We start from the raw sequence: 14,836 nt of genomic DNA, 5'->3' as shown, positions 1-14,836 counted from the left end.
TTTTTTTTGTTTTTTTTTTGTTTTTTTTTGTTTTGTTTTTTTTTTTTGGGGGGGGGGGACCTACTCCCGACTCCCGAATCCTACTACCTAAAATAAATATGGAAAATTGATTTATTGCAAATATTGTTGAAAGTGTAAATTACAGGTGTGAAAATCTTCACCCAAGAGACAAAGGATACAGTAATGGTCGTAACTCTGCTTGATAATGATGATGAATAAGAAAGAAACAACAACAACAAAAAAGACTTGAACTATGTCCAGAAAATTCAGCAAAGTAAGTAAAAACTGACGCAAAACACTAAGTGGTAATGTGACGAAGGGATTCTGTCATTCCTTTAAATTTGAACTTGCTTATGGATTCAGTCAACTTCTTTGCTACCCATTCATTTTCAGAATCTATGGGAGCAGTTAAGTCCATTGTATTGCAAAGCCAACTGATTTGTTTTCCTTGTGTAATCATTTCTTTTTACCAGCACCAGTACGTCATGGAAGAATTGATCAGGGATCACGCCAAACCTGTCTGGATTAGAATGAAAGATGCATGCGCTTTACTATACACCCCGTCTAAAAGTGTAAACATCTGAGGATTACAAGGACATCGCAAGATATACTGATATACAATATATCTATAGGCCTACATGCCATATGAAGGAAATGAACCATGGATAACAATTTTTTTCCCGCTAGCCATGTGATGTCTCACATCGTCATGATGGACTACAGACCTATTAGGAGGCATCCCACCTGTTAGAGCAACCTTTCTATTGTTTTTTTTTTCTTCACTGACAGTGTGCATGTAAACCTGTATACTAGAATAAAGTAAATCATATGGGGAATGATAGGGTTTTGTATGCGATAGGGCTTCAGTTCTCCGTGTGTGTGTATGCGTGTGTGTATTACATAATGACGAACCTCTAAAGAAATATGAAGGTAGGGGCCTATATAATTCGAAGAGGAATTCAATGCTTATTTGATGAAAATTGGTTTTGAAATGGCAGGGATATCCAAAACAAAGCGATTCTATTGTCCTCTGTGCTTACGATAATGGTCACCTTCATTCTTATTGCTCATAGATATGTGTAATTGTCTTTTTTTAACAGCTGGTACGTAAAATTGTAATTTTATCTAATATGTAAAGACACTTCCTCGAAATCGTTTTGCACTATTAAGAAAAACAGTTTTATTCACTTCATTTTATTCATCCACCAATGTCCTTGTAATTCACTGTTAAGATATTACTCAAGAACTTTGTTCGATTGGCTTTCTGTTATATTCTTGTGCAAAAAGGAATATAGAAATCAAAACAAATCAAATCAAAATATCTGCCATTTCATTTTTCCCCCCTCAGGGGCTTCCTAATACAATCAGCAGATATTGGACGCAAATAAGAGGCCAGTAGTTGTATTTGTTCGGAATTCTTTGCAATTTTCTTGTAGACCTGATAGGAAATGCAGTATTCGGTAGTTAATACAATGTATTTTCTTTCTGAGATATTCTTGAAATCGGTCACATGGAGAGAGGTATTAGAAATGTAGTACAACATGTATGGAGAATAGGAAGGAGTCTTGCAACTGACAGACAAATTGACAAGGGAGGAGTCTTGCTGATCACATTGCGTGTTCATGACAGCCTTGCATACCCTCCCGACTCATTATTTTTTTTTTTTGTTCATATCCTCTTGTCTTTACCAAAAAATTCTGCTGTGTCGAGATTGAAAGTAGCCCTCCATACCATGATTATGTGGAGTATGATAAGACTGATTAGACTCTAATAGACTATTCATGTATACCCATTGAGTTTGACTTCTTTCTCCAAGGTTCTAGCAAGGTACAGTTGTAGAATTTTTTTCTTACTCACCCTTTGAAATCCACTAACATTCTAATGTTTCTCTCAAAATAGCAAAAGTGAAAAATCCATACAGTACTGTTAGCCTACATGTACTTTCAGTGATCGTCGCAGTGAAAAGAACAATATCATGTATGTATTTAAGTTCCATTATTGGTACTGATCAGGGAGTGCAGATGTTCACCACAGGCTAAATACAGTGAAAACATTTTTTTTTTTTTTTTTTTTTTTTTGGGGGGGGGGGGGGGGGGGGGTCTCTTTATGATGGAGTGCATCATCTATACTCCCTGATCAGTAACAATACGACCATAGTGTTGTGCATGGTATAATTTGCCGTGAGCCTAATCTGGTTCGGGTACCCAAAGCACTTTGCCAATAATTGATGCAATCTTGGATTTGTTCACAGACTGCAGTTATGTTCCTGGAGGTGTTACATATATGTCAAGCTTCCGAAGCGTTGAGTTGCAATTCACAATCAACAAGTTTATTAGTTTGTTTTACAATACTAAGAATTAGTTCTGAATACAGTAGAAAGACGGCAATTCTTGAAAGTAGGCCAAGAATTACATGTAACTGAAAAGTAATTGTTAAATGCAATATTGTTTTTTCTCCAAAATGAGTTGTGTGCCATTTCCTGCGTAAACAAACTTTACTATCTGTATAGAAGAGAATTTCATTTACGTCTTCCTGTACAGGCCAGTGACTCCCAGGTATCTTGCATTTAACTCAGTATTGTGTCGTATAGCAAAACATGGCAATATCTAAAGGGGAAATCCAGTGAAAATACAAGTTAGTCTGATAAGAAAGAGTAAAATATTAAGAGTTCATTGGTAAAATTTTGATCGAAATCGGATGTAAAATAAGGAAGTTATGACATTTTGAGGTTTCGCTAATTTTTGAGGATACAGTTCTTGAATGGTTAATTATGAATATGCAAATGGCAACGTGGGCATGTCATTCCCCACTTACTTAATTTAAAGTTTTTCATCCAAACGAAATTATTCCCGAGGCTCAAGTCCTGGTATATCTAACTGATCACTTTCTGAAGTTATTCAACCAGCAAAACCATAATCTTTCACATTTCATTAACATAAACATTGAATTTCATCATTTTTTTTTTGTACACGATCAATGGAAAATTGTGAGGTTATGACATGGTCAACTCACTCATTTGCATATTCATATCCACTTTTAACTGCTTCGCAGAAATTAGCAAAACTTCAAAAATTGTATAACTTCCTTATTTTTCATCCGATTTCATTCAAATTTTTACTGTTAAACTTGTAAGATTTTACTCTTTTTTATCAGACTATCTTATTTATTGGACTCGATTTCCCCTTTAAAGGATTTTAACTTATTATTCATCAGATATTGCCCAAGCTTTGACTGATGTTTTGATAACTTACATTTAGAGAAGTGCCTTTGACTCTTGTAGCCAAAATGTTTGTGAAAGCTAACCCAGGTCTTCCCTGGTATTATGCGTTGTCAGTGTGCTGATGATTTGGTACATCACTGGGTAAATTCTATATAATGTTATGCGTTTATCTCATTCTATGCAAAAGTGGAAACAATCCACTTTACATTAATAATTAAATGGGAATTAACATGCATGATGAGTAATGTATCATTTAAACGCGTAGAAATTAGCACGTATGAATGTATGATGTGTAAACATGTCTCATATAAACACGTGGAAATTACCATGTATGATGTGTAAACATGTCTCATATAAACACTCAGCATGTATAAGGTGTAAACATGTATCATATAAACACTGAGAAATTGCGATGTTTAATATGTAAACATGTCACATGTTTAGTGTATGCAATTTTGTGATCGATCTAAAAATCAGACATGTGTTCTGAGAATAAACACTCAAATGGCAAATAAACATGTCGCAGTGTTTTTAATCTGTCACAGCGAATAAACATGTCGCAGTGTTTACATCGTAAACAGTGCGTCATGTTTATTTTTTGGTTCAGTGTTTAGATCTTAAACATTGAGGGTGATTATGTGACTGTGCGGTGTTTAGTATTTAAACACTGTGAGTGATTATGGTGTAAACGTTTGGTGTTTAGGCTATAAACAGAGCAGGTGTTTAGTTTGTAAACATCAGAACCGTTTAAAACATAAACATGTGTGTGTGATAAACACCTAGGGTGTGCTGAAAATAAACACAGCATGTGTTTAGTTCCTAAACATGTTTAATATATAAACGCGTCGCAGTGTTTTTAAACTGTCACAGAAAAGTGTTTAGTTAGGTGTTTAGAAACTAAACAAATTTTTTACAGTGTATCCTCTATGATGTGACAGAGAATCAAAGACAGGAATTTACGGGCATTTGCCAGTGTAAAAGATTCCGATGATCGGATGTTGAAGCTTAATGTTGTCTTTATTCTTGTATTTGTGTGTTTGTTTTACCCGGGAGAGGTTTATTGGATACCTCGTTGGTCTCAGTATTCGTCCCAAGCGATGTAAATATGGTCATAAAGTCAACTATAGAGAAAAGAGAGTTTAATGATTGCGCGTAGGCAAACAGAAGAATTCCGAAGAGGTATATATCGGGGAAGGGGAGTGTTTGTAAAGCCACAGTGAGTGATGATCAGAGGAATAATTCGGTATATTATGCTTAGGCATCCTACCTCGAACAAATTAGTTCTATGCAACTTCCTCTGCGGTTTTTATATCAATGAAGTCAATCCCTGAGGTAATCATAGCTGCGTGCACATTATGATAGACACATTTGAAGTAGAGCTGCATTATCTACCGATCTGGGTTCCTCCACTTGTTTTTTTCGGAGAGTGTTTAAATACGAGTGATTATGTCTCTTTTTTTTTTTGTACTGATCACACAGACATGAACTTGTTATCTCTGGTGGGTTATGTATATGTTCAACGAAAGGCATGTCAAATTTTACATATTTCTTTGTACATTTTGTTAAAAGAAAGTGAAAATAAAGTTTGAATCAATTGAATCAATCTAAATTGCGTGGGATTTCTATGTTTTGTTTTATTCATTTTTCAATCTAACAAGAATGCTGAATAACCCACATTCAGCAGCATTATCTGGTCTCATGTGAACTTAAGATATATTCAAACTTAATTCTGACATTCTTTTACGTGTTGGTATTTATACAGAAATAAAAATTAACAAACGAAAAACAAACTCGGAGATTTAGCACAAAAAAATAAAAGCGGGCAAATTAACGAAGGACTGAGGCAAATGTCGGCGTCTATAGGAGTGCATGAGTGATGACAAAGCATTGTGATAGTTCTGATTCTATACATGATTATTCGCTCTTGTATCATTATGACATCGCATTCAAACGTGAATCTGTTCAGTCCAAGTTTGAAGCCCAATCCTGCAGTCCGCAGTCTATCGTGGATCCCGTCAGTGGCGATAACTCTGTAACAGGTAATGATGAGGGAAGCAGATGGAATTACATAGGAACTATATTCACAGCGCCCGTCGATACCCGACATGTACCTCTCTGTAGCCGAACGCCTTCAAAATGTCAAAGGGTGACCTCTGGAATTGACCCGCCAGTAAAGACTGAAATGAAGTAAAGCTCACATTTTGGACAACACTTACGTCATTTGTTCTCAGAAACATTTCATGGTGCTAATAGCTTTTCACAGTATTTCTATGCATGGTTAAACTGCTTGATATCTTTAGATCTTTGTTGCTATTGTATATAAAAATAGTACATACATTCAATCATCTACCTGTAATCATATTCATTCATACATTATACACAGCCACAATTTCTAGGAACAAATAGTGAGCAAGAATAAGTTATTTTGGCAATATGGAAATGAATTTCGATTCATCGCATTTTGTGAAGCTTTTCAAAAGGGAGAAAATGCACGAATATTGTTCCTCAGGGGTCGCATCAAGCACTCTTCAGATCGTACCATTAATTTTACAGCTGTAAACATCACGCCTGTTTATGTCTTTTTCACTTACAATAGGGCTATTTCGCTGTTGCATTGCTGTTTATTTTGATAACTATAAACATAGATGTAAATCGTCTTTTCATTAAGAATAGTCAACTCAATTTTTGAAAATTGAATTCAGCAACTCATTTTACAATGTCACGACAAACTGTTACACAAACGTTATAAGACCATGAACACGAAGACTGCTTTGTCACCATTTCTGTGTACCTTCTTCCCGTAGGAACTCACGTTTGCTTATCGCTTGTTTGCTTTTGTTTGATTTTCTAAATATCATTTATTACTTTAACCTGACAAAATTTGAGCAAGTTGCTTCCAGTTTGTTGCCATATAATTATTTTTCCTTGCTGGGTATGTCAGTCGTATGTGCACTGTACAATCTAATTTCTGCGTTGTAGAACATTGCAAATCCATGAAAGTCATTCAGCAGACATGGAAATCATTTCCGTGGATCGTGGCCAGGATGAACCGGACTTTTCTCTCTATGTGTGCCTGATGTGATCATAATCTTCTTTGACATAAACATGCGAATTCCAGGATATAATGCAGAAATGAGATTGATTTGATTTGCAATACCCGCTATCTATTCAGCCCGACTCCGTCTTCAAAATCGCTTTTTACGATTTATGTATAATAAACGGTCAAGAGGAAAGAAAAAAAAGGTTCAATTTTGCACCTTTAATGTCACAATGAGATCACAATGAGAGCACCTTTAAAGGGGCATTTTTGTACCTTCCTGGTCTGAAAAGTGCATAGTTGTAAAGTTGTAAAGGTGCTGCTCCCAGTGTGACACTGCTAAAGATGCAAAGTTGAACCTATTTTTCTTAGAGTGAAGGAGCATGATGTTCTGTAGGATTTTTCAATTTGTCATCGTGATCCCCTCTGGCGTCATATTGTCTGCTTGTTTGGCAAACTCGGATGCATAAAGACAGATTCCACTGCTTTGTTGAATGGAATATGCTGACCCGCTTGACTCCTCGCAAACATGCAGTAGCATAATGTACCCGGGAAAGATTCTCTTGTGCAGAATGGGCGGCATAAAGATATTTTTTAGTACCTGGTATATTCTCCTCTTATTCCGGAACTAGGAAACCTCCTACATTCAAACGAAAAGGGGCCAGCACGACTTGGCTTACTGACTGCACCTTCGTGCCCCATTAATTGAGCGGCCGTGATTCTGTAGCGCTATCCCAACAAAGAAAAAAATGGCACTTAGAAACTCCAACGAGGCAATGAGTTGAGCCCAGGCGTTCAGCAAACATCGCCAACACAGTTTCATAAACAGAGTGAGTTGCAAGTGACTTCGACACGATGGTGTCACGTCAGAGCACAAGATATCCGAGTTAATGTCATGTAGAAGCTAAGATCACACGCTGAACTCCTCACGGCTTGTTATACGTGACATCGAGATGCCTTCATCATGTTCATCTTACATGTCGTGTCCTGACCACGTGATGAGCGGTCGCGACGATTCTGTGGCACTGCATCGCAAAGCTCTGTTATACATCCCCACGTTGCACTCTTTTATATATATACCTACATGTCTCCAAGACATACTCTCCAAGATATTCACATTAAGTATAGGAATACTTTTCTACCCTAGCAAAACTTTTGTACTCTGTACTTAATTCAATTGATTCAGTTCATTTTTCTATTTTTTTTTCATCCCAACATATTATGCACAGTGTACGTGAAAGTTAAGAATTTCATTATTGCATATAGTAGTCAATAAAAAGGGGAATACATTATACTTCAGAAGTGATTCATTAAAGAGATAAGTCAATCAGGGATATGGATGGGGGACCCACTGATTTACCTCATCTTATGCATCTCTTTGTCTGTCGTGTGAATCAAAACGAAGTAAAAATGTTATAACGATAATAAATTATTTGTCAACTTCCTCTTGTCAATGTTTGTCCAATTGACAAATTATTACGTTTGAAGGAAAAACGTCTGATTTCCAACTGATTAGCTCATTAAAGTCTTGACTGTGTGTGTATGTGTGTGTGTGTCTGTGATGTCAGTTTAGCTGTTCATGTATTTCTGTGTTTCGTCCCAATGAAGTATGCTTTTGAATATTATATTTGCGTGAGCTTTGATTGTATACCTGTTGAATTCGGTACGCTTGGAGTTGAGAACATCGATTCTTATACTTATCATCATCATATGCGGACGAAAAGAAAAAAAATGAAGAAGAAGAATAAAAAGAAGAAGAAGTAGAAGTAGAGGATGGAGAAGAAAAAGAGACGAAGGAAAGAGGACACATCCTACGCAAGCTCTGGCAGACTGTTATATTTCTTTGCTCGAAACCTGCCGTCCAAGGAAACGCAATAAATCACGATAAAGTGATTGTAATTCCTATGATTTGTCATTAGGAAATTTGCGAGACCAACGTATTTTACGAGCTATATGATTAGCTATATAATTATATAACTCAGTTGGCGAGTCACGACAGCTATATATCTACACTCGTCCGTCATATACCATGTACACACTTGAAGGTCTTCATCTGCCCCTCTGTCACGCTTATATATAGCTCTTTGCAATGATCTATTATCCATAATAATCGTCGTGCCTGTTGTAAATGCTTGTAGCAGTAGAAGTCGTCTGCAGTTTTGAATAATATGGCTACTGAATTGGAAATCGCGTCATATATCATGCCAGTTTATATTCAAGTGCTTCGTTTACAGCATTCTCCCATGTCACCCAAATGAAATATATCATAGAAGGTATTTAGATTGACGTATGTATTTGTGGTATTGGAATAAAGAGGGTATTTTGATATAATTGTCCGTCTGCACTGGCAATGCAGAAAATCGTTGCTACTCTTTCTTGCTGTGCTTTTGTTAGCTCATAATGTACATACACACACAACAGAGTCTTGCTCGTTTTATGAAAGTGACAACCAGAAAGTGAAAGCGACTAGATTTTAAACGTTCTTATAATAATTATTCCAATGTGTAGATAAGATATGGACATGTTAAGAAAAATGTGGGACGCGGACTTGAGAAAATGACTGATGGACTTGTAAGAAAATTGCCAATGGCAACATTAAAGGAACTCGAGCAGTCTCTTAGCAGATGTACTTTGCAATTGCCTCTACTCATTCATCAACCCCCCCCCCCCCCTTGACAGCAAATATCACAAGAAATGTTTATTATACCTTCGCATGGAACTTTAGTGCGTTAACAGACCAGCACATTACTATTACTAGCATGATACTCATATTCACCTTTCGCTTTCGGCGGCCGCCTGGCTGCGAAGGTCTGTGATGGTTGGGCAGCTGAATCTGGCGAGGGTAGGTACATGGGGTCCTGTTACCTAAGGGCTGATTAAACGTCTGGAATCATCGCTGCGACGAGTTGTTTTCTAGTTATGATCGCCTTGTCAAAGGCAATAAGCGCTGCAATCGATTGATGGGATTTTGCAATCCCGTCTAGATAAAAAGCTTGAAGGAAGGCGCGATTTGACTCTGTTAATCCCGTGGATTAAAACCAGCCTTTCTGGATCCGTCTCATGCTACCCAGTCATTCTGCCAGCATTACTTGATTTAGATTTAGATTCAGCACAAGTAAACATCGAGCAACCAAACACACAGTAAAGAATACTTTCTGGAAAGTTTGTACGATTGAACTTCGACTGTTTTTTATGATCCTTTCGGCTGTGCTATATTTCAGTGCCCAATTGATATTATTCTATTCTTTCTTTTTCCCTTCACTCTGAATGTATATTCCTGGGATACCGTCATGTCATGTGATGTCATATGAAATGGCAGATGAGCTAGCACGGGATATTGCACAGAGAACAGAACCAACAAAATACTATATACTCAGATGTACATCAAGACAATCTTTATTTTATCAATGAGCAATTAGCATACCGGTAAACTCGCCGACGACATAATACCCTCCTTCATAGTCAGACACACGCGCACACACACACACACACACACACACACACACACACATATATATATATATATATATATATATATATATATATATATATATATACACACACATGCACACACGAACACATCCAAACAAATGTTCGAATTTGCTAGCAAACTACTTCAGTTTATCATAAACCCTTTTTCGCAATAAAATTATCAGATGTCGTTAACATGTCGTTCAGATTAGAACATGGGGGCTCACTATCAAATCAGGCTACCGCTATTTTTCTGGTTTGTTTGTTTGTAACAATACATTAAACAACAGACATTTGTTTCCGGCAAATCTTAATCACAAGTCAAAATTCATCGTTAGAGGAATGAACTTTAAACGTAAACATTACATGATTCATACATTTAAAGTGGCTCCCGGAGGGAGGCAAATGAAAAAATGCTTCAGTTGACGTCTAGTAAAACTTTGAAAGCAGACTAACTTGGTAAAAAGACCCCGTTATCCACGTTACCGATGTAGCAGTGTATGGACCAGCGGCAGCCTGGCTACGCCCAGGTCTGCGGGTGGTGAGTCGGCTGGACAAACGACGTTGGTATATTAACGGAGTCTGGATGATGGAGACATTTACCTCGGGGCTGATTAAACGTCTGAAATAATTGCTTCGTCGAGTCGTTTTCTAGTTATAATTGCCTTGTCAAGTGCAATCAACGATGTAATATGTTGATTTTTGTTTTTCTGAATCTTGTCTGAGTAGGTTCGATGAACGCATGATTTCAGCTGTTGCTAAAATGATATAATATGATCCGTGTTTCCACATGATTCTCTTTCTGAATGCAGCAGCCATTCATTCAATATATTATGAGATGAATTTGCTCATAATTCTCTCATGGAAAACAAACAGCAAATGATGAACTACTAATGAATTGCTAATTAATGAAGGGATTGCAATAGATGAGCTCTTGATTAGTTAGCAGTATTCAGCCAGCTACTTATTTTTCTTGGCTTTTATCCATTCGAAATTCATTCTACTGCCTAAAAGTTTCGAGCGTTTCAAGCATTTTGGTTATCGTGACTCTCGTATGAGTATTAATAGTGCATGGGGAACATGCATGCCAGAATTTACTTGCTGGTAAACAATTGAGTAAGTATACGGCCAGGACCCTGCCTGGTAATAGCCTCAAACGGAGTTATACACTACAGAAATAAAGGTGCCTCCATTTGTTGTTAGTCTTCTGCATAAAGACTGGCAAAGAGATGAAGTATATGACAGTAATCATTGGTCTTTCCCAGTGCCTTTAAACCTTGCGTACGAGCGTCGTGCTCTTTGCAACCAGTGCTTGTATTCGTAATGTACGGACTGTGCAAAGATCACATGCTCTCTATTAATGTCTCCTTAGCGGTATACTTTCTCCCAATTGCACTCAAAATGCGGTCATATACACTCTTTCACTCTGCAATCGTTTGTTTTGATGCAGAATATATTGTGAAGTCATTGGTCGACGTTATTACTCAGTAGCTGATACATTTCTATAAAAGCCAGTTATAATATGGAGACAGCATTAAAATTTGTATACACTAAAATTAATAATTATGGCTTTCAATGTTTGACGAGGAACATGGCTTTTCAAGTGTTATGATGTAGTTCGTCATGGTTGTTTGTCGACGGCCACTCTTTGTGGGAAATTCATTGTAGGGCCTATAATGTCTTGGGTAATTGTATTGGTGTTACACATAATGCGTCTCGCTAGTTGAGGTAGAAAAGTCTTCCTTCTATATCCATCGTGTCTCTTCAAGAGATGTGGCTGTAAGGGGTCTGCGTGGCTTTACTGAGTGGTGATGTGGATTTTCGAGGCTCAGCGGGGCTTTGCCAAGTGCTTTTTTGTGGTCAGTTCGTGCATACGACTAAAGATCTGGCGACCTGCCATTGGCTACTCGGTCAAATTCAACAGTCTAGCGCCATGAGTTCCTGCAAATGGCCAATACAAGATCAAAATGTCTCATTATGACTGTGTAATTTTGTTGTCCCTATGGGAACAGTGATGGGGGTTCCAATATTTCGTTATAAGTAGTGACACTTATCATGTTGCCTATTGTGTGGTCTTAAGGTTAGCGTTGATCTTTAGGTTGGCGCTGTGGCATCTGTAGAACATTGCTGAATGCTGTGTGGTGTCTTATTTCCTGTCTATTCAATCGTCGTAAAAATGAGTAATGGCCATGTTCCAGCCTATAACTCAAGTGAGCTCAAACTTTATACACTCAAAAAGACAGCTGCGTGATTACGCGTAAAGGAGTCGCCTACTTGTAAATGCATCGCAGTGACAGTTATCTCTTGCGTCAATGATGTCATTATTCTTGTAGTACGTGAGTGGAACATGAATGAAGTCCATTGCAAGGATTCCCCTTGCGTGACTCTTCTGTGTTAACCCTCTGTGATACATTGGTCAATGTAAGAAGCCTGTTTCAGAGGCCACCAGAGTTCTTCTTTCTCCAAAGAGAGCCATGTGTGCCTCTGGCGACCACATCGATAAGGTATCAGAGTGAAAAACACGGGTCAGATGCTACAATCTTTACGGCACTCCATCAACGTGATAACTCGGCAGTGTTCGGCATAATGTTATCACACTTAGATGTGAACAGAGCGGAAGCAGAGGTCAGATTGTGTGTGATGTGTCCTTCGTTTTTTTTCATGCACGCATACGAGCTTGTGTGTGTGTGTGTGTGTGTGTGTGTGTGTGTGTGTGTATCAATAAGAAAGCCAAATGCATGTGTATCGGCACCTATAACTTGATGCCTAATAAAGGCCCGTTTGTGTTGTTTATTTTGTGTATTTCAAACGTTTCTGTAATTGAAAACAGTTTGAGAAGGAATTTTGGCAATGATATGTTCATATGAATTATAGAAGTTATTGTCTCCGTTCACTTATATCAGCTTTATGTTCTCCTCCTTGGCTTAATGTCATTGTATGTACTTGAATCTCAAGTTATTTTCCCCTTCTGTTAAACAAGAGAGAGAGAGATAGATAGAGAAAAAATACAAAGATACCATAAGGCTGTTATCCCAGTCAAGCAAACTGCACGTAGATGACAGTCTCCTCTGACAGTATCACAAAATATGATAGTTTATATAATTATGTTCTTATGTCTACGAATAATCATTTCTATTCCTGTAAGTACTCGTAGTAATATATGGTGACAATGTTCTTGTTGTTTTGTCACATGATGCATTTGTGCAGGTATAGAGAAATAAGACGAGCTGAAACTGGAGGTAAAAACACTATGACGCACTTGGATGGATGTGGTGCATGTTATCTGTAATGTGTGAAGAGTGTATGTACATGTATGATCGACAGCCCCCACTATGAGACGCTGAAGTAGGTCCTAATCTCTCAAATGGTGAATACTTCTGTCAGGGCCCGCCTGTCACGGTCGTGCCTATTATCTCGAAGTGTGCGATCGCCCGTCAAGTGAAAGAGCGTCACGGGGCAGACAGTCGGCCTCACTTACGCTTGAGATGAGACAAATTGTCAGCACCAGATAACGACGCACTTTTTATCTCGTTCAAGACCCGCTTCAACTGTGAACATTAAAATCATGTCCACATCAGTATCTGCATGTCCCTGCCTCATGCGAGAAGAGTTGTAACTGTTACTAATGACAATCTGAGATCTCAGAGATAGAAATATTTCATTTTTTTTAGTTCTAATTTTGTGCCTTTCCTAATCGTGAACGCACGCTTCTACCTTTGTCTACCTTTCGATTGCGCTGTTGTAGTATATCTACAATCACAGTTTCAATTTAAGTTTGATTTTATTTGTCCACCTGTACAAATATACAGAAATACACACAAATACACAATGAAAATGACAAAATCAGGAACCTCCAATCTTACTCTTAACATAACATAGACATACAGGTACACTAATGGAAATGACACACGTGAGAACAGTAATGTACTTCGAGGTACAAGTGATGGAGGAGACCCTCATCAATAAGGCAGTGTGCTTGATTGGGATGACAGCCTCGAGTAATATGATACATAAGAAATGTAAAAGTTCTAGATGGAACTGAAAGAGGAACGACAAAAGAATAATCCCTTCGGATAACTTATACTTTTACATGAGCGACAAAAAAACCCCACCTCAATAAGCTATAATTTGACATGTGCAGTGAATAGAATACATCACCTTAAACATAGCACTATGAAGACAAACATTTAAGCACTTTGGAAAACTTTTATTTTAACGGCGCATGAGAGACAGGAATTGAGTCACAAATTGCTTTAGATTGGGATGGAGTCCAGGAGATTGAAAGATTGAAATAAAATGATATTGAAAAGACCCGGGACAATATCTAAAGGATGGAGTTTGTCCCGCCCCGTACATGCATTGAAATTTGCAGACGAAAGAAATTGACTGAAAATTTCCAAAACTGACTAGACCAATCCAGGAGCTTTGAAAGATGGAGAATTAAGACGATATCTGAAGGAGCCTGCTACTCAGAATGCGAAATGAATCTATCAAATTTGCAGATTTTATGAAATATCCTTTCGATAACATCATACGGGCCAACGACCTCTCTCAAAATACAGGGGATTAAGAAAAAAGTACGGAGTCTGACAATAAGCAGTTGGAATGAGACTGTGTGTGTAAGACCGTGTGCGTATGTGCGAGAGGGGAAGAAAGAGAGAAAGGAAGCGAAAGGTTGACTCGCATAAAGAATTCGGACCAGGGGTATGTCAAAGCATAGTGATGGAAATGAGTTAGATACATGAAAAAATAAAGATCCAAGGCGAGATAGTGCTGAAGTGAAGAATTAACATTTGTTATTCAGAGTCATTGTGGCAAGTCAGTATACCTATCTCATACGTGAAATACAGTAATGTATGTAAGTATGTGTCTACAACTATTATTGAATACATAATATTGTCGCAAAACAGGCAATCGCCACCAATGTAAGAAAACTTTGGTACGAAAATATCAGAGCAATTCAGGCAGTCACAAATGAATGTTTATGTTCATTTTTGCCAAGTCCGCCCTGTAATACTCCGGGCACGCATTACACGTTGATAACCCTTACGCATAACGACCTATAGGCCTACGTTGAAAGCGTCGTTAGATAAACTACTGTTTGCCTC

The sequence above is a fragment of the Diadema antillarum genome, unplaced genomic scaffold, assembly GCF_040938485.1.
Source record: "Diadema antillarum isolate AM-2024a unplaced genomic scaffold, OU_Dant_1.0 scf00000034, whole genome shotgun sequence".
Taxonomy (NCBI): domain Eukaryota; kingdom Metazoa; phylum Echinodermata; class Echinoidea; order Diadematoida; family Diadematidae; genus Diadema; species Diadema antillarum.
Note: the sequence above shows the minus strand (reverse complement) of the source record.